Source organism: Schistocerca gregaria, chromosome 6, assembly GCF_023897955.1.
Source record: "Schistocerca gregaria isolate iqSchGreg1 chromosome 6, iqSchGreg1.2, whole genome shotgun sequence".
Taxonomy (NCBI): Eukaryota; Metazoa; Arthropoda; class Insecta; order Orthoptera; family Acrididae; genus Schistocerca; species Schistocerca gregaria.
This window is the reverse complement of record NC_064925.1, coordinates 301,806,355-301,828,108: the sequence shown is the minus strand read 5'-3', so window position 1 is coordinate 301,828,108 and position 21,754 is coordinate 301,806,355. Positions and strand designations below refer to the sequence as shown.

Sequence of the window (21,754 nt, the reverse complement as noted above, 5' to 3'; positions counted from 1 at the left end):
ATGTAATTATTGACCGAATATAAAAATTTAAAATGCTGTCATATGCTACTCATTAAGAGGTATAATCTTACGTGAAATGTTAAACACAGTAAGTCAAGTATTATAGTTAGAAACAGTTTACACAGGGTGTCCCAAGAGGAATGATAAGTATTCAGAGATATGACAGGAACGACCATCCGAAGCAAAGAATCGTAGTAAACATGGGCTTTAAAATGTGTACCTTCGGAGCTGCGAGCACGTGTTCATGTTTGCTACTCTGAGACACGTCTTTTTTACTGGACAAGTGTTCATGTCTCCTAAGGTATACATTTTAGAGCCCATGTTTACTAGACATTTTGCTTCGAAAGATGGTTCCTGTCACATCCCTGAATACTGACCATTCCTCCTATGATATCCTGTATGTCCTGAGACAGTGTAACTCATGGCGCGCAAATTACAGAGATTGTATTCATTCAGTATTCGAGAGTGACAGCACTTACGGACTTCCAGCAAACTTTATACGTAATTTTTGTAGCTGAAACCCCCTCTCCTCCCTCCCCCCCCCCCCCCCCCCAGAAAATAAGGAAAGGAAAAGTTTTATCTCTTACTAAATTTTCGCTGTTAATGTAGTAAAACTTCAACATCATGCACGACGTTTTAATTTAGTTCTTCTTTACTACTAGTTCTATTCGCAACACAGTTTGCACGTAGATCCACATATACCACTGAATATACCTGCAGAATTATGTTATTGTACTATTCATAGTTCAGGGGATACGGTGTCACAAGACGTAATGATTTTGGAAAAAAATGTATTTTAAAAAGGGTTCCGAAGTATATCTGTATTACTTAGCGGGTAACCCTGAGAACACATCCAGTTGCATATTGCCTATCTAATGGCTTCCAGGCGAAACAAAAATTTGATTTTCATTATTTTATACAGTTAATGACCGAATCTGAACTTTTTAAATGCTGTCGTAATCTACTCGTTAAGAGCTATATACTTACGTTAAAGATTTAAACCCATAAATATTAGCGATAGAAACAGTGTGCATATGTCTTGAGGTGGAGTAACTCATGGCGCACAAATTATCCAAATAGTATTCATCCAGAATTTGAGAGTGAGAGAACTTATCACTTACACATAATTTGAAACCTTTAGAAAACTTTTTCTTGCTGACATCACTGCAAAATGAAGAATGGAGAAATATTTATCGTTTACTATGTTTTCGCTGTTCATGCAGTGAAACTTCAGTAATATGCACGGCGTTTTAATCTGTTACTTCTTTACTACTGACTCCATTCGCGACAAATTTCACAGACAGTGTCCACGCATACCTCTGAATGTACTGACAGAATTATATCATTGTACGACACACAGTTCGCGATATTTACGTTACATACGTGACAGTTCGATTCTTTAAAGAAACGGGTTTTTGGGTTTACTGTTTGTTTCATAAACGCCTTTAATAACGACCAAATTAAAGTGAGGGAACGTAAAATACACATGATTAACCATCTGCTGTTTAATTTCATTGCCAAGTGTAAATTACACTCTATTGCTACAATGCAGCTATTGTAAGGATAGCGTATTTCACATTATTTCATTTAACCTGGTTAATTCTAGTGCGATTTTCTAATTCGACTTGCTCTTCGAGTTGAAAGTTCAATTGAGGTTGATCTCTCTAACCATTTGTTTCGGTTATAAGCTTTGGTTAGTCACTTGACAATAAGTATTACAATAAACTGTCCAGTTTCCTATTTTGGTAGGGAAAGATGCTAGAAAATGGCCTTGCGGGCTGAAACAAACTGGTTGCCTTTTGTAGAGACCAAGAAAGAAGAATTTTGGCAGCAATGGTGCTCCTGAAAATTCCTGGTACATTAAAACTGTCTGTCGTACTGGGACCCGAATGTGTACACACCTCTGCAGAGTAAAATGCCGTTCGAGAAGTGATGGTCTTCCACACCAGGAGTTAATGTTTTAATACCGAAGCTAATTAGTGCACAGGCTATAAATTGTGACATTTCACTGAAACTTAGTAAACAATGAAATTATGGAATGAATCAATTAATTAAATCGAGATCTTTTCACACCTGTCACTTTTAAGTTTACTCATTCCCAAAACGAACAAAGAAAAGATACGACTGTGTTGGGCGACATTAGTGACAGTTTCTTTCTACAACGTCCACGCTCCCAAGTTCTTAAGGAAATCAAATTTTCGCTTCCGACACACTATTTACACATTCGCAGCAATGCTCTTCGAGATCTGTCTTACATTTGGTCGCTTCTGAGCTGTCAAATCTCAATGCGTACAAGACTCCATACGAATAGCGTCTTTCACAAACGTAATGTTATCACGACGCAGGATCAAATAATGAACTAGGATTCTCATATCTGGGTAGCTTACCTGAGAATATGGAGTACGTTTATAGCCGACGAAAGTTGTGGATCAGCGGTGATGAGTGGTACGCGCGAAATCTTTTTCTAGTGAATCTTGTATCTTTGGTCGAGTGTTATCTTTGGCACAGACTGTGTGCTATCTTCTGTGAGATTTTTTCAATCAACTCCTTTACCCACGCGAACGATATTGAAACCAAATTGTCTCTGAATTAACTGACATAGAAGTCAGTCAGTATACAGTTCGTCAAAACGTACTAACCACTGAATGACCTGGACTATCACCCCGTAAGTTATTTATTCTTTAGCTGTATCACTATTATTTGCAAACTCGATCTCCTTTTAATTTTCACGGAATTTATGGCACAGTACGAGAAACACGTCGATGGCTTATCTGTTTGTGTTAGCCAAAGAAATAAGCAACAATTTAAGAAGCTCTTTGTGATGTTTCGTTTCTGGTGAATGACATTCCATCATTAGCACTGGCGTCCCTCATCTATCTTTCTGTAATGCTTGTATAGCAGCACTAGGTAGTTAGCTAGTTTACTCGTGCAGTGACAGTTTACACGATGATATTATTGTGATGACCGCACCTGTAGCCGAGAGATTAGACCACTTTTCTTTTGCTGAGTGTGAAAGCGGCAGTGCAATGTAGGATTAACTCCGATTTCGTTTTATTCTTATTGGATTAGGGAGAGTAACTTGGAATTAAACAAGCGAGATTCTTAAGATTGAATCAATGAGTAATTCATGAGTGGAAACTTTTATTAAAATGTTCAATTTTTACGAAAAATGTGGTAGCGCGTATGACTAGGAACTGAAAGGTTGCAGTATCGAATTCCGGAAAGGTCAATTTTTTTCCTCTCGATGATATGGAGATTCCCTAAATACGAAATGTGGCTCGAATTCCACGATACGGGTTCAAATCCTGGTATCTCCTCAAATTTTTGCTGAGGCAGGTAAGTCTGGAGCGGCGACTGCACTCAGACCTTGTTAGATCAAATGACGAGCTGCTTGAATAAAGAAAGGCATCACAAGGATACGTCTACTGGCAAAACGCTGATAGGAAGCTTTGCAACAGTTGTAATAGTTGGTACTGTCTTGTATTACTGTGAACTGAGGCAGACGGACGCAGGGTACCGAAGGACACATTAAGTGATGTGGCAGCAGCTGGGACACGACCAGACATTCCTAAAAGGGAAGCTATGTTCCGTTTATAATTACGCTGAAGAGCCAAAGAAACTGCTACACCTGCCTAATATCGTGTAAGGCCCCCGTGAGCACGCAGAAGTGCCGCATACGACTTGGCATGGACTCGACTAATATCTGACGTAGCACTGGAGGGAACTGACCCCATGAATCTTGCAGCGCTGTTCACAAATCCGTAAGAGCACGAGCGGGTGGAGATCTCTTCTGAACAGAACGTTTCAAGGCATCCCAGATATGTTCAATAATGTTCATGTCTGTGGAGTTTGCCCAGCGGAAGTATTTAAACTCAGAAGAGTGATCCTGGAGCCACTCTGTAGCAATTCTGGACGTGTGAGGTGTCACATTACCCTGCTGGAATTGCCCAAGTCCGACGGAATGCACAATGATCATGAATGTATGCAGGTGATCAGACAGGGTGCTTACGTACGTGTCACCTGTCAGAGTCGTATCTATACGTATCAGGGGTCCAATGTCACTCCAACTGCACACGATCCACACCATTACAGAGCGTCCTCCAGCTTGAGCAGCCCATGCTAACATGAAGAGTCCATGGATTCATGAGGTCGTCTCCATACACGTCCATCCGCTCGATACAGACTCGTGCGACCAGCCATCAATAGTCCAATGCCGGCGTTGACGGGCTCAGCGATTCGTAAAGCTTTCTGTCGCCCAGTCATCAAGGGTACACGAGTGGGCCCTCGGCTCCGAAAACCCATGTCGATGATGTTTCGTTGAATGGTTTGCACGTTGGCACTTGTTGAAGGCCCAGAAATGAAATCTGCAGCAATTTGCGGAAGGGTTGCACTTCTGTCATGTTAAACGATTCTCTTAAGTCGTCGTTGGTCCCGTTCTTGCACGATCTTTTGCCGGCCGCATCGACGTCGGAGATTTGATGTTTTACCGGATTCCTGATGTTCAAGGTACACTCGTGAAATGGTAATACGGGAAAATCTGCACAACATTGCTGCCTCGGAGATGCTGTGTCCCATTGCGCGTGCGCCGACTATAACACCAGAGTCAAACTTACTTAAATCTTGATAGCCTGCCACTGTAGCAGCAGTAATCGATCTAACAACCGCGCCAGACACTTTTTGTCTTACATAGGCGTTGCCGACCGCAGAGCCGTATTTTTACTGGTTACATATCTCTGTATCTGAAGACGCATGCCTGTACCAGTTTCTTTGGCGCTTCAGTGTAAGTACAAATGTAAATTCTGCAGTCATGAACGTCGACTAATTGCCGCTTACTTCCCTACTAAATGTGAAACAAGTTTCCTGTCTATTCACTATAACTAGTTAGTCATGGTATTCTTTGAATTGTTAATAATTTTCTCTTTGGTTTCTTAAGCTTATTTGTGCCCCATAAGTCAGTGTTGAAAGAGGTATGTCATTAGCAGTTTACAGAAGGTGAACGAAACTGAAATGTCAAAAAGGAGAATAGTATTAAAAAGGGTTGAATTTTAGATGTTAAACTGTGTAATTTTATTAACGTTATTGGTATGGCTGGAATATTGTCTTGAATGTTTTTCTTAAGAAAGTAGTTTCATTTTGAAGTAGTTTATAATTGCTCTTTTTAAATGAGGAGAAAAAAGAAGAAAATACAGACCACTGTCCTAACAGATAATTGTATTGAGAATTGCCTTTGTGGACGACGTGACCATCGGTGAAATTTGATCTTAATAAATTTTAAAAATGTTGATGTAGTCCCTACTCAGTCAATCGCTCCTTTCTTTACACGCCTGTGGCTCTGTAATCTATTACATGGTAAACGGGAAGAAAACATTAATTTCATTTCAGCGAATGTACTTTACATGATAGAGAAAATTGTTGAAAATGTTCAATTATTTATCTTGTAGCGAAGTACTATCCTTCCTTTGTGCAGTGTGTTTTTATATATTTACAGTCTGTTAAGGACGCCCACATTACGTAGCAAAAACTGCATGTTGACGTCAATGGACCCAGCATGAACCCTGAGGTAAGCATTTAGGAATTCGTATCCCGTCAGCAGGTGCTTCCTCTAAGCAGTGGTGTTCAACCACTTGTTACATCACTTACTCTGATTTGCGCACGAGTCATGACCTAAATAACTGTAAAGGGTCATCTGAAAACTGCACATGATCCAAAGGCACGCCAACATGGCGGACGGCGTCCCAGTTTCGGAGCGTGCCAAGTGAGACGCCTCCGTGGCCGCAGGCGACACAGACTCTGAGCCATCAGGAGCTGCAGTCATTAGCTAAGTGCGCGGGACGCTCGGGTCAGGGACAAAGGAACATTCTCTGCGGCACTGCAGACGCCGAGTCCGCTGGGAGCTAACACGGGGGCGAGTTGCGCGCGATGGTTGGGAAAATCCCAGTGACTGACTCTCTTCAGATCAGTCCTCGGATTTGGGCTATCTTTTGTTTTATAAGATACTATTGTTACGACCAGACGAAACTACAATCGTCTATGGGTTCTAAGGGTTCTTTCATTGTCCTGGGAGATGGTTCATCGGAACTACAAGTATAAGTTAATTCTTACATGAATGAATAAAAGATTTAATTAACTTGATTCAATCCTTAGCCATAGCAGTGCGTACAATATTTACAACTGTCACTGACTATTAAAGCGTCACTTAATGCACTAACTAACAAACTGCTCTCCTGCAGTGCAATGTATAGCATTCACAAAAGTACATTTCCATCTGATATGTTGACTGCTTCAGCTGAGGTCACAGACTGGGGTAGAGCATTTCCACGGTCGACTCAACAGGGTCTTCGGAAAATTCCCTCTACAAACTTCTAGGTCTTGTGTAAAGGAGTGGGTACATATTATTTCGAATAGGAGCCAATGTCCGGAAACGTTCTGTTTCCGTGCTAATGGCGTTTGAAAACATGTTTGCTAGATATGTATACAACAGGGTGGTCATGGTGGCGGGTGCTTATGTCGGATCGGTTGATGTCACTTGAAGTATGTCCTACATTTCTGGCCTGGTTAAAGCCTCATTCACGAGTCAGTGAGTTGCTAGAGTGACAGGTATGAGTACACGTATGCAGAATACACTGGCATGATCCTTCTGACAAGGGAACCTCCCCATCGCATCCCCCTCAGATTTAGTTTTAAGTTGGCACAGTGGATAGGCCTTGAAAAACTGAACACAGATCAATCGAGAAAACAGGAAGAAGTTATGTGGAACTATGAAAAAATTAGTAAAATATACAAACTGAGTTGTCCATGCGCAACATAGGCAACATCAAAGAGAATGGAAGTCTAGGAACGCCGTGGTCCCGTGGTTAGCGTAAGTAACTGTGGAGCGAGAAGTCCTTGGTTCACGTCTTCCCTCCACTGTAAATTTTACTTTCTTTATTTTCGCAAAGTTATGATCTGTCCGTTCGTTCATTGACGTCTCTGTTCGCTGTAATAAGTTTAGTGTCTGTGTTTTGCGACCGCACCGCAAAACCGTGCGATTAGTAGGCGAAAGGACGTGCCTCTCCAATGGAAACCGAAAACATTTGATCGCAAGGTCATAGGTCAACCGGTTCCTCCACAGGAAAACACGTCTGATATATTCTATACGACACTGGTGACGGTATGTGCATCACATGACAGGAATATGTTGTCGGCCCACCTAACTTGTACACTTAGCGAATGGGTATATAGATTCTTCTACCTTGCTCGATTTAGGTTTTCTTGTGAATGTGATAATCACTCCCAAAAAAGTGATGAAAACATAAGAGGTTGTCACGTAAACTGAAAATAAAAAATTAAACTTTTCACTCGAGGGAAGACTTGAACCTAGGACAGCTCGCTTCGTAGCTGCTCTCGCTAACCACGGGACCACGGCGTTCCCTGACTCCCATTCTCCTTGATGTTCCTATCTTGGCATGGGATACTCAGTTTGTATATTTTACTAATTTTTTTCATAGTTCCACACAACTTCATCCTGTTTTCTCGATTGATCTGTGTTCAGTTTTTCAAGGCCTATCCACTGTGCCAATTTATAAATAAATCTGAGGAGGGTGCGATGGGGAGGTTCCCTTGTGAGGGGCTAAGCTCAGCCGCGCGGGATTAGCCGAGAAGTCTAAGGCGCTGCATGTATGGACTGTACGGCTGGTCCCGGCGGAGGTTCGAGTCCTCCCTCGGGCATGGGTGTATGTGTTTGTCCTTAGGATAATTTAGGTTAAGTAGTGTGTAAGCTTAGGGACTAATGACCTTAGCTGTTAAGTCCCATAAGATTTCACACACATTTGAACATTTTTTGACTGAGCTCATGGTAATGGAAGAGCTAATCGTCGCCTTTATGAATGTCGATCACCACAACATCCGAATGCATCGCATACCCTTTTTGCCACAGATCCACAATGGTTTCGACAAAGGGTGCCTTCACTGTCAATAGGGGTGACTGTGGTGCTCCAATGAGACGCCGCATACCCGATTTGGAAGAGACCGCACTGCGTCAGGTTGAAGAGAACCCAACAGCGAGTAATGAGTGGAATTATAAAACAAGTAACGTACTGGATCACACCTGATAAATTACTTGTAAAAGTGGTCGTATTTACATCATATTCTCATAGGGTCGTACCATGGAAACGGTACTTTCCAATTCGAAACATTGTTTACTCAATCAGTCTACAAATCCTAGAAGTTTGTAATGGGAATTTTCGAACACCCTGTATATTGACCTCAATGTGAGGATGCTGCTGTGCTGAGAGAGGACGTGTCCTCTTCAGCCTCTCCCATCCGCCATTGTGAATTGCAGCGAGACATCGCCACTGTCTGTAGTATCGAGAGATGTTGCTGACTTTGGTGCGCCGGTGTGATCTTTGGACAATACCACTGGCCAAATAATTAACCACTCCTAGAGAAATCGTTATAAGCGTCATTTAATACCGCCTGTGGACTTCATAACCTCCTGGATTCAGTTAGGAAGGGAGTCCACAAGGTTGTGCAGGTACATCACATCCAGGTTAAACCACTCACTGCGGATTTGGTCGCACTGTTCAACCAAATCGTCGGGATGCTCTCGTCGGCTTTTTACCTGCAGCTCCAACATGTCCCACAGATCTTCTGTGGGGTTCACGTCAGATGATTTTGCAGGCCAGTTGAGATCTAACAGAGGAGCAGAGTGTTTATAAAATCAGTCACATATTCTTCCAGAACAATGAACTTCGGTGTTGTCACCGTTAAGTGCCTGTGTGTGCAATCGCCTCTTGTGAGGTGACCGACTTCTAATGTTCAACGTATGCATTTCCTGTCCCAATATACTCTCGCTAACAGATTGGTATGAACATTCATTCACAGCCCGTAGCAATTCCTGTCATATTGTGAAGCGATTTAGATTCACAAGCCGCGAAATATGTCTCCGGTATCTCTCAGTCAGGATCTTTTGCCGGAACAGTTCTAACGTTGCCTATTGTGGCCATGCGTCTTAAACCACTGCTTGTAAAGACGTTTATCAGTACGTCTCCAAACACCAAAAAATCCAGCAACTCCACACACCATATGATCATGGGCACGGCCAAACACGATTCCTCTTTTTGTAATTCTGTCACGTCCTTACATTTACCTACGTTTACGTAGAATGTTTGCTTCAAACATAAATGTCTCACCGATTACTATTGGATTATGCTCACGTAGAGGTAGCTCGCAACTGGTTGAGCGCATGACTCGATCGCTGTGCTATCTGTAAAGGCTTAATGATTCATCTGTGCATGCGCACTGGAGCGAATAATTTTTTGCCAGGTGAGCTTATTTGCGAAAACTGCAGTTATAGATGGAATGTTATGAATCACTTCAAAACTAAATGATGTGTACAACACAGAGAGGTGGCAAGTACGTGGGCCTATCAGCGCCCGCTCTTGTGTGTCCGGACATGTCAGCTATGCAACGCTCTACAGATACGGAGCTTTTAGACTCAGTGGAACGTGGAATCTAGTGCTAGTATGCTTCGTCGACGTCAAATGACGCACTATCAGCATGTGACTTCGAACGGGACGGAATGCTTGGTCTCTTGGAAGCGATTTGACAGACAATAGTCCATCGGCTCGTGTGGGACACACTGGTATGAGAGTGATGTGTGTACGGTACCAGCGGATGGAAGAGGGTTGTACACAGTAATGTGCGGGTACTTGACCACATCACGGGAGAGAGGTGGCGTAGTGGTTAGCACACTGGCATTCGGGAGGACGACGGTTCAATCCCGTCTCCGGCCATCCTGATTTAGGTTTTCCGTGATTTCCCTAAATCGCTTCAGGCAAATGCCGGGATGGTTCCTTTGAAAGGACACGGCCGATCTCCTTCCCCATCCTTCCCTCACCCGAGCTTGCACTCCGTCTCTAATGACCTCGTTGTCGACGGGACGTTAAACACTAATCTCCTCCTCCTCCACATCAGGGGATGACCGCAATCTTGTCAGCATGACCGTAATTGACGGAACAGCTTCGTTCGCAGTGTTAACTCGAAGTTGAAGCACTACAGCCGGCCTCTGTGTCCGAGCGGTTCTAGGCCCTTCAGTCCGGAACCGCGCTGCTGTTACGGTCGCAGGTTAGAATCCTGCCTCGGGCATGGATGTATGTGATGTCCTTAGGTTAGTTAGGTTTAAGCAGTTCTAAGTCTAGGGGACTGATGACCTCAGACGTTAAGTCCCATAGTGCTTAGAGACATTTGACCCATTTGAAGCACTACGGCTGGTGTGAACATTTCGATTCCACGTCACCTGCTGCGGGATGGACTGGTGGCACAGATGCCATTATGGCGACTTCCATTGACTAGAAACCTAGTGATATTAACAACAGAATGAAAACTAATAGGTCTAATCGTTATTAGTTTTACGTAATAGTTCATTCACTCTTTTCGAGTGACGCCCTTCTGTTGGAGCTACTGAACGAAAGCAATGATTGCACTCCATTGTAGTTTTGCAATTTCAGCGATTTATTCATTCTTTCATTTCGAGTAAGGCAAGCCTGTACTCTTTCTGCCATCCAAACCGAGAGTAGTTTCAGGTAATTTTTTCACAGTAGTCTAGGTGAATGCTAGATTAGTTAACCACTGCAATAAATCAAGCACTGTCAAATTTTCTCTCCCCTCCCCCCCCTCACCCGACAGAAATATACGGTACCACCCGATTCATGGCTGTATTTCAATTTATTTTCGTTTGTAAAATATTTAAATTATGACTTTGGACATTTATGAAGTTTTCTAGCAGTTGGGCTAATCTTTTTCACACACGCTACATAGTTTTCCTTGCGTATATCGATCGTTATCTATGTTACGATACTATACCACGAAAATTCGTTTTACAGTATGTGTTAGGGGAAGCGTATAAAACAGAATATTATGACTTTTTGCAAAGTTATTTTACATCATTCAAGGCAATTCTCTTTATTTACATTCTTACTGATTTACAAGTGATATCTGATTAATGTATCAACTTGACATACAGCTAGTAACTTTATAAACATTTACTCTCACTTTACAATAGTGTTATTACCTATTAATTTCATAAATATTTAAAAGAATTTACATCTAGGAAACTTAAAATTAAAATTGAAAATATTATAAAGCTTAAACACGAAAGTAACCTAGATATTAATTTGATCTATAGAACTTTCTGGATTCTTCTCTAATAATCAGCGAGGCTTATACTATTGTTGTTCGACGCCAATACCGTCAGACTCGTCCTGCATCGGTGAAAGTGAACAGGACGATAAGGTCTTTGAGTTTTTGTGGTTAGAAAAATGGATCTGTTATGTGCATTCCGAGTTCATATTTGCCTTACGATTTTAGACAGTGTTGTGGCTCTGGATTGATTAATGTTAAATGTAAACAAAACATGATAATCTGGAAACAAGTTATTAAGCTTCTTCTGTCTCATTTCAACAGCCAAAGACCTAATGAGTTGTATTATGACTTCGCACTTATCGGTACCCCTGGACACTGACACGTTTTACAAGTTGAGTAAATAATTAAGTATATGTGTGAAGATTTTTCACCTGTACTTTATCTATGGACATTGCATATGAAGTGATTTCTACTTAAAAGCAATGCCACTTAAAATTAACATTTGCAGTGTTGAAAATTAAGGAAGGATCTTTGCAGCATCAAAAGAATATTAGCAAATGATGGCAAAATATTTGTCACGAAAAAACAGTTCCGAATAGCATATCTTGAAAAGCAATTGGTTAAGTCATCAAACAGTTAGGAAGAAATGTATCCTGTATGGTTTCTGTTCACGTCACCTCATCGTTTCCCAAAAGAGGGTTAGTCACCTTTTGTGTTTGGGAAACTAAATGACCAAAATGTGCCGGCCTGGGTAGCCAAGCGGTTCTAGGCGCTACAGTCTAGAACCGCGCGACCGCTACGGTCGGAGATTCGAATCCTGCCTCGGGCATGGATGTGTGTGATGTCCTTAAGTTAGTTCTTCTAAGTTATAGGGGACTGATGACCTCAGCAGTTAAGTCCCATAGTGCTTAGAGCCATTTTATTTGTCCAAAACGTAATCCACATCTTTATGTTGTTATTCATTAACAGTCTTCATAGTAATGTTCGAGGAAGCAAAGTCGGGTCTTCTTTATTTGTAACGTAAACTCCGTCCATAGACCCTGGCGGGCCCATCGCTACTGACCGACCACCGTGTCATCCTCTGCCAATGTCGTCAGGCGTACGCTCAGCACCAGCTTTCTCGGCCATTGTCAGCTTTCGTGACCTGGACCTGCCTTTACTCGGTCAAGTAGCTCCTCAGTTCGCATCAGGAGGTTGAGTGCACCCCATTCCAGTCGCCCTATCGAGGAAAAATCCCTCGCAGTGCCGGGGATCGAACCCGGGTGCTCCACTTACTAATCAGCCCCACAGGCCACTCAGCTACGAACTCTGACCTTCTTTTGTTGTGCTATGACAGAAATAACGCATCACACAGACAGCTCAGGCCCTTAGTCCGACAATAACGCAAACCAGTGACCTGTATTTCTTGACCTGATTGCTGAGTAGCGAATTGTACAATTAGACAAATGAACATTGCGTGATAGCCCGCTGGTAACGCGGTCACAATCAAGATGGCCAGACTGAGCTCTTATTCACTTGTACAGTTGTCTGTGTAACATCTAATGAGAGCACTGAGTTTGAAGTTGCGCCCAAGAAAAGGGAGAGCTTCAGACTGAATTTCAGTGGTGTCGACACTGTGGCAGTTTGTAAACATTTTCCCGAGATGCAGCCCACAATGCAGGACAACGGAACTGCAGTAGTTGCTGATTCGCAACATTAATTACATCGACCTTCAGTTATATTTTAATGGTGCATGTGACATATTTCGGCTTTTTTTTCTCGGAGCCGTAATTTGTTGAACAATTCATTTTCTATTTGTCTTCAACTTTAATATTACTGTATGTTTAGCACAGTAGAGATACGTGTTACCACTGTACCAAAACCAGTCCCACTCTATGGAACATGAAGTTTTAAAATCGTTCTCTGTATCCGGAACACATTCCAGAATGACCTACTCTAATATCTAAGAATGCAAGCACCTTTTCAGTTTCAAAAGGTAGTTCACGGTTCACTTCTTATCGCAACAGAGACTATATTTTTCTCCACGAGGCTGAATGATTTCTACTAGATACGTAAATCTATCTGTTTCTCTGGTTTTTGCACACAGTGAATTTAGTTTCGGCAGTGCAGTAGCAGTTTTAGTCATAACTACTGACTGTCAGAGCAGATTTGCTGCCCTACATTTCTGCTACTTTTTAACGTATTTCTGTCCGTTTCTCTTCTGTCTCTTTACCGTCTGTCAGATCTGCTGTACCACCCGAAAATGTTAAAGCAGAAATTTTTAGATAGCCATTGTGCACAAAATTTGTGTCTCATATATCCTTTGTTAGCAACTTCGTTTCGCAGACCTAATTTAAAAGATAAGACTATCAAATTACTGGTTCAGTAACAGACCAATTATTACCAACGTTCCACAGTTCACAATTATTGTTTACACAGATGATCCTCGACAAATCATTATATTCGCACTGAGAAATGGAACCGCCATTCTTTAAAAATTTCTCTTTCAAAATTATAATAGATACAATACGAATCTGCTCCAAACAGAAGAGGCGTAAGAAGCACCTCACATTGGGCATGTGCAAAGCCTGCTTTTCCTCCTGTTCTCAATTAGTTAAATATTTGTCATACCGAAGAATGTGAATGCCATTGGCGCTCGTTTCACACACGGTAATTTAAACTATTCTTTTAGGTTCCTAACTAACCATACTCTCGGAAATCGCCGTATTCTCGGAAATAAGCAGCCAAATATATATTTCACTGTACATTTTCTTGTCAGACAGAAATGTGAATAACACTGAATATAGCAGGAAATATTTATGTTACATTAATAAGAAAGTCACAGGCTGTGTTTACAACACTGAAATGTAAGAAAAATATTACCACCTAGCAGGACGCAAACCTACAGCCGTAATTTCTTTGGCAATGTAATCCACCTCATTATCCATTGCCCTATGCCGGAGTCATACCACTTCCGTCTTTTCTCTTGGGTATCATAGTCTCTCTTTTTTTCCTTTATTGATTTTCAATTCCCCCCGAAGGGGGCGGGCTGGCAGCATCTTAGTACGCTGTTCTACAGCCTACAGACTTTTCTAAAAATCGGAAGAAGAAAAGAAACAAAAAAAAAGCAGGCGATAAAACGGCGACTTAAAGTGTAAAATGGCGGAAAAATGCGGAAAGTTAAAACAGAAAGCAAAGAGGTCGGCAATGTTAATAAAACACACAGGAATCAGACAAGTAACATAGTAGACACACAATTAAAAAGCATGGCGACAGTCTGGTTTCTGTTCGCAAGAGATAAAAAAGAAATCACACCCAGCGACAATATGATGGCCGTTCGTAACACTTCCCAAAAGACACAACACGGAACACTCACTGTAAAACACTGCACGAAAATGGCGGCACAAAGATGACACTCCCGAGCCAAAGGCAGATGGGGGGGGGGGGGGGCTGGAAGAGGGGGAAAAAACAAGGGGGGCGGAGAGGAGAAAACGAAAAAGGGGGGGGACCAAGGAGGGAGAGGACTCATAAGGGGGGATGTCTCTTTTGAAGGCTTATGTCTTTTACACGTCGTTAACAGACGTTTAATGATGAGAGTGACGTGTTTGTGATAAATCTTCAGTGTCCTCTTCCCTTGAGAAGGTGTACTGCAAGTTATAATATAAATTAAATATGCCAAAATAAATACGGTGTCTGCCGCATCGAGTCACTTCCGTTTGGAGCAAATGCGTGTTGTAGCGCTGAGGTGCTACCCTCTGTAGTCCTGACGGTAACTACGTCGGTCTCGCTGGTTACCTCGCAATGTTATTAAAGACCGCGCTTCCGTCTGCTGAAAGTTAACTCAGCCATATGGCTTCTCTATTGGTCATATGGTTCTACGAATATTGCCATACCAGAAAACAAAGGGAAAATTCCAGTTCTTTTTCACACCAGTTTCCCTACTCTGTTTTAAACAAATCTAATCTGTTTTTTACCCTATATAATTCTACTTTCTGTGTTTTGATACGCACGTTTGTAAGTCAAATGCACTCAAAAATGAACATTTTTTTAAAAAAAAAGACGCTGTAGGATGTTACTGCAAAAACGTTCTCCGAACAGAACTCCGACAGTTCACCCATAACTTTTACATCACATTTTGTGTATGCGAGTGTTTATTTGCTGACTTCCCGTACAGTCAACTTTGCAGCAATATTCAGTCAGTGATCTATGAGGGAGATTTCACAAACAATCTCCGGCTAAGTTTTTGCTGTCGCCTTGGTACGACCTACTTGGCTGAGTGTTGACTGTAAATTGCACGGGCCGGAGGAAGATGCAGATGAGCCACCCACGCTTCGCTGCTAAGGGTCGACGCCCCGTAGCTCATGCAGTATTCAGGCGGGCACGCGTCCCCGGGAGACATTTGCGAACGTCACCAGTCCGTCCCACGAGGGCTCATCTCTGTCGCCTCGTCTGCCTGTTTCAGTTCCGACTCACGTGCTCATCGCGTCACGTTTGCTCTCTTCCATCTACCACTTAAAAATGTGCCGCTGCTGCAGTCTCACCGCAAAAGAAATTGTCTCAGTATGTCGTAACAATTGAATATTTGTACCAGAGCGGGACTCGAACTCTGTTATCCTTGTTTTCGTGAGCAGTGATTCAAACTTTCGTTGTTACTGATGTTTTCACCCGCGCTGAGCGACCGCTGGAACCAGTTGTTTTCATACAGAGTATGCGGTGTGAGCACCACCGTGAGGGGGGGGGGGGGGGAGGGGGGAGGGCAGTATGTTACAGTACGCTTGTTCGCCCACTGTTTGAATACTGCTCAGCAGTGTGGGATCCGCACCAGGTAGGGTTGATAGAAGAGATAGAGAAGATCCAACGGAGAGCAGCGCGCTTCGTTACAGGATCATTTAGTAATTGCGAAGGCTTTACGGAGATGATAGATAAACTCCAGTGGAAGACTCTGCAGGAGAGACGCTCAGTAGCTCGGTACGGGCTTTTGTTAAAGTTTCGAGAACATACCTTCACCGAAGAGTCAAGCAGTATATTGCTCCCTCCTACGTATATCTCGCGAAGAGACCATGAGGATAAAATCAGAGAGATTAGAGCCCACACAGAAGCATACCGACAATCCTTCTTTCCACGTACAATACGAGACTGGAATAGAAGGGAGAACCGATAGAGGTACTCAGGGTACCCTACGCCACACACCGTCAGGTGGCTTGCGGAGTATGGCTGTAGATGTAGATGTAGATGTTACCTGATCAGAAGCATCCGGACACCTTCAAAATGGTTCAAATGGCTCTGAGCACTATGGGACTCAACTGCTGTGGTCATCAGTCCCCTAGAACTTAGAACTAATTAAACCTAACTAACCTAAGGACATCACACACATCCATGCCCGAGGCAGGATTCGAACCTGCGACCGCAACAGTCTCACGGTTCCGGACTGCGCGCCTAGAACCGCGAGACCACCGCGGCCGGCCCGGACACCTAGTAGTGGATATTATTATTGGGTGTGTCCATCCTCAACCTTTACGAGCTCTGCTGGGGGCACTTTCAGCGAGGTGTCTGATGTTTGTGGAGGAATGGCAACCCATTCTGCCTGAAGAGCCAAAGCCAAAGAAGCTAGTGAAGTTGGACGCTGGGGTCTGGAGTGATGTCAAAGTTCTTACTCACCCGAAGGTCTACCTTTGGATTGAGGTCGTGACTCTAGGCAGGCCAGTCCATTCCACATATGTTATTGTCCACAAATAGAGGCTGCTTTGTGGAAGCTTGCTCATTGTTCGGATACAAATAGCCACCGTCACCGTACTATTTGTGTACTGTACGGTGTACAAAATGTTGTAACATGTGTCCATATCCTTCCCCATATAGCATTTTCTGCGGCGCAATACTGGTACTACACGGTAACCATGGGAAACAATCCCATACCGTAACTCCACATCTTGCGTACTTCATTGTTCTACACGCTATGGCAGGTAACGTTCTAGAGGTGTTCGCCAAACCCAAACCCTTTCATCGGCTTGATTTGCCGCTCCAAATCACTCGTTTTCTGCCATCCATCATCCAGTCGCGTCGCCCTTTATACCACCTCAAGCACTGCTTCTTACTGGCTACAGAAATATCTGGCTTATGAGGAGTTGCTCGACTATTATGTGTGATTCTTCTTACATCTGACTAAAAAAAGTGATGACCCCTTATATGCTCACGTAAGATAGTTTTGGCAAATAGTGCATAGTGTCGAGCCGTTTATTTTAGGTTTCATCATAGCGGCAATTTAACAATATCATTTGTTTGCTAATATGGATCAATTTTGTAATTTACGTGAGGCATACGTAAAAAAAAGATAAAAATGCATTTATGTGCACTTTAAATATAAGTAATTAAATTAGAAAAAGTTAAAAACACAAAGTGTAGGTTGGAAAACTTAAAATGTCACTTGCATTTATATATAGTATTGATGCTGAAGTCTTGCCGCGCGAAGAACAAACATTTAGTAAACGATAAACTATTTTCCTTTTATTATTTTGTGGGGCCGAAAGTGACAAAAAAGGTTTAGTAACGGTTTCTTAATTGTCTTTAAGTAATCGCATTATCAAACACTGAACGAGTGTAGTCTGTGCAATTTGCGTTTAGCTTGAGAAAAGCTACATTTCCACGTTTCTCAGTATTCATGAGGTATTTGCTGAACTATGTGTCGTGCAGTGTCATAATTTTGCAGGTATGAGTGATACACGTGGATACTATCTGCAAAATATGTTGCTAGTGGAGCTAGCAATAATTAAAACATTATGCCTGATCGTAAAATTTTACTGCATGAACAGCGAATGTGCAGTAAGCAACAAACTTTTCCCGTTTCATTATTCTATGAGGGTATCGGCGAGAAAAAGTTTCGAAAAGATTATTATGCATAAAGTTTGTTGCAAGTCTCTAGGTGCTGTCCTTCTCAAATGCTGGTTGAATACAGTCCGCTTGGGTTATGCTACCTCAAGACATTTACAGTTCCTAACTTTAATACTTGACATACTTCAACGTAAGATTATACAGATTCATGAGTAGATTAGGACACCATTTAAATTTTTTTTAAATTCTATCAGTAATGACATGTATTATTTCTCAACTGTGTTTTTTTGTCGATACACCGTATCTCCCCTCTTAGTCAAAATTAATGAGGGAGGCATCATTTTCAAGATTTCATTCACCACTCATGGCGAAAAGGACACAGATACTTTTGAGTTATTGTTTTCGTTAAAAAGTTTTATTCTGAAAACATTTCTATAAAAACAATGTAGAAGGTGCCATCTATTGACAGTCTGAGTAACTAACAAGCACGACAGCTGTTGCAGCTGTTTTGGTTTTTTTTTTTTATGGAAGCTTAATCTACCGCACAGTTCCGGCCATACACGTTGATGTGAAGAATTTAGAAGGTGTCCTCTACTAACAATATATGTATTTTACTATTGCGCACAATAGCGGTTGGAGTTGTTTACTTTCTTTGATACTTGCGAGGGCAGGCGTTGTTACCAACCTTCTACCAGAGGGACGCACACCACACTCGATTTTCAGACTACCTGTATCCAACCTGAACACATTGGTATCATTGATTCGCACTCAGGTGACTCTGATCTCACCATTTGGGACGAGATGTCAATGGTTCCCAAACAACGCGATGAGCGTTTTCGATCGGCTTTTGAGTGACATCATGTACAATAATCTCCGTTAAATATGGCGAAATAATTATGTCTGGTAGAGATTCCCGTCAGGTATTAAGCGTCGTTACACGTGCCATCTAAATAACAGCTGAACAATCACTCTTATGACGTCGCGTTAAAATTCATAAGCTGACTTAAAATATGGGGGCAAATGGTGAGCTGTTTTTCACTGAATGGTTACTTCAGTTTTGAAGCGGTGATTTAGTAACTCAAATAGATTACCTCAACGAAGCGATCAAAACTCCAACGCATATTTATCGTAATTATGGTAGTTTTATTATCACCACATTTAATGCCACAGAAATCAATGAACAAAAGTTTCTCATTTCTATTCAACGGTCATTCTATGTGCAAAAAATGACGATCGTACAACAATTAATGGATATACCATTTCCAGTTTGTTACTTGGAGAGGCAAAGGCTTACCTCAATTCCGATTCTGTCCAACTTGAAGAAATAAACAACGTTCAACTGTACCCAGTAGAATTCTTGACCTTTCAAAACTGGCTGATTTACCATCTCTTGCATTGCTTTGAAAGAAAAATGCTGTTATTATGGTAACTAGAGTCTTAATGCTAATCAGGAATCAATTAAGAGTGCAAGATTAATGGTAACTCACTTAGGCGATTACATTATCGTCGCTTAATTCATTACTTGAGACATAACTGTGCTGGTACCCCACATTAACCTCACACCTTCTGATTCAAACATACATATTCAAATGATTAGATAACAGTTCTCAAGAAAAGTAGTCTTCGATATGACTATTAATAAAGAGCGAGGTCAGATGCTTCAAAGGGCAGGTTTGTGGCTTTTTCACAAGTTCACTCATACAGTGATAGTGATGTTTGTGTTAAAGACACATACTGCCAAAAAGCAAAGGTTGATCACAACTGCGAACATTTTTTTCGAAGAAGTTTTGTGAAATAAAGAAGTTTTAAAAATTGAAATTCATCTGACAAAAACAAGATCTGCTTTTAAGTTTTACAGTTAACAGTAATTATATAATGATATCTTTTTTCAGTCAGACTAATATTTGTTACTGCTGTTTTGTTTATAATATTATTCTTAATAAATACTTGCATTTACTTATTTCTCTGTTACTATACCCTATCGGCGTCTGATCAGGACAGAGTGCGAATTATTCACACGGGTCAACTATAATCCGATTAAAATTACTTGATAGCTGACGTCTGTCATTTGCTGCTACACACACACACACACACACACACACACACACACACACACACACGCACGGCGAGTTATTGATAAATTCTTTTAATGTGTAGCACGGAGCCATGTTGGGAGCGGCCGCTGCGATGTATGACGAAATGCGAGGTGCTCTGTCGACAGCTGATTTTAACTAGCCAATGACTGAACTGCGGCAGGCGACACGTTTTGTAGCGTTGAATGTAAACTCGTGTCCTAAGCTATCCACAAAATCGTGATTTACAATGTATTGGAGGAAACGGCGGTCAACGATATGCGGCAGAACTAAAATCACGATCGCTTTTATTAAAGCTAGTCTCTGCGAGAAAAAGCTCGAGACATCAGAAATTCAGTTTTAGCCCTAAAAGCAAACTATAATTTCTCACTATCGTAATTTATCGTTATAATTGGTTACCTGAAATTTTCCTCACACGAGCTGTCGCAGTTAACAACTGATGAGCAGTTCTCGTTGGTACTTGGTTGCAAACTATAGACGAGACAGGCAGATCCCTAATGAAGAAGAACGACAGGAAGAAAAATAAGAGGAAATAAAATCAACACGATGATGAACATGACACGGAAAAGAATTGTAAATAAAAAAATGCGTTGAAAAACTGAATATAAATGGTAGTAAAACTCTTTTGGTTAGGTTTAGGTATAAAAACAATTCTCTACACATGAGGGGATTCGAACCCACGACCTTCTACATTACATTTTAATACGCTAACCATTACGCTACGGCACAACAATTCGCTGTAGGCTTATGTTTATCACTATGGCCCCAGTTGCAATGATGAGTTGCAGCCTCCAAAAATTCGGCTTCACGCATAATCGGGAAAATCTTATCTAATGCAACCTATCTGTGCGGTTACGATAACCGTATATAAGGCGCTGAACTGAACCTCGTGCGGAAGTATCCAGCACCGTTCGATCAGTGCTGTGTATGAAACGTGCATGTGTGTGTGTTTTTTTGTGTAGTTAACATGGGTGACGAAATACGAAATAAAAGTAACAGAACTCAGGATACAAAGACATCAAGAAAGAATGCCTGACAAAAGATTGGAAGGGAACTGACGAATTGTGACGATTTGACAAAGGCGAACCGTTAGGGCGTGACGTTGAGCGTTGTAATTGGAGGAAACCAGCTCCAATGTGTCAAGTGTCAACTATCGAGTAATTTTAATCTGACTATAGTTATATGAAATACGGAAAATCAATTGTTTGTTGCCCCTAGAAACTTACCGTTTTAGCTGTTTGGGAATATAGATTGTTAAAATGTAATGGGTTGCCAAATGTAAAAACGTACTAGCCCATGCATCTTTTAAGGCGAATGCTGGAATGGTTTCTCAGAAAATCCACGTAGGAATTATGTGTATATGTGTTTTGTGTGTGTGTGTGTGTGTGTGTGTGTGTGTGTGTGTGTGTGTTTGTGTTTGAGAGAATACGAGCTTCAGTTCACACATCGTCCAGAGACAGACATTACGTAATCGCTGGTTTCCAGTGAGTCAGGGTCGTCGTGTTCCTGGAAAACATTGGCGCCGCAACATCGGACAGACCAGGATGACGTAGCCGGCGTCCTACTACCGCACCGTAAAGCCGCTACTCCAGTACGGTGTGTTTCCCGTACGCGGAACGAGAGAAGCGAGGCAGTTTCGCGCCCAGCAAGCGACATGGGCCTGGCTCGATGCGAGGCAGCCTCTCGCAGCTCATTCCGATTACGGCTGCATCACCCGTCTGTCGCGCGAGGCTGGT

General features: G+C 42.0%; 1 protein-coding gene across 2 annotated transcripts in view; it reads right to left on the bottom strand.

The window, feature by feature from the left end:
• The window catches only part of LOC126278033 (ATP-binding cassette sub-family G member 4-like), a 448,565-nt gene that overhangs the window by 54,857 nt on the left and 371,954 nt on the right, over positions 1–21,754 (bottom strand). Inside the window, exon 1 of one of the 2 annotated variants that reach the window (XM_049977775.1) lies at positions 2,388–2,464. The exons of the other annotated variant lie outside the window; for it this stretch is intronic. The gene's annotated coding sequence lies outside the window, so the exon portion shown is untranslated. Of the gene's footprint in view, positions 1–2,387; positions 2,465–21,754 lie in introns of those variants that run through there. 2 annotated transcript variants of the gene reach the window in all.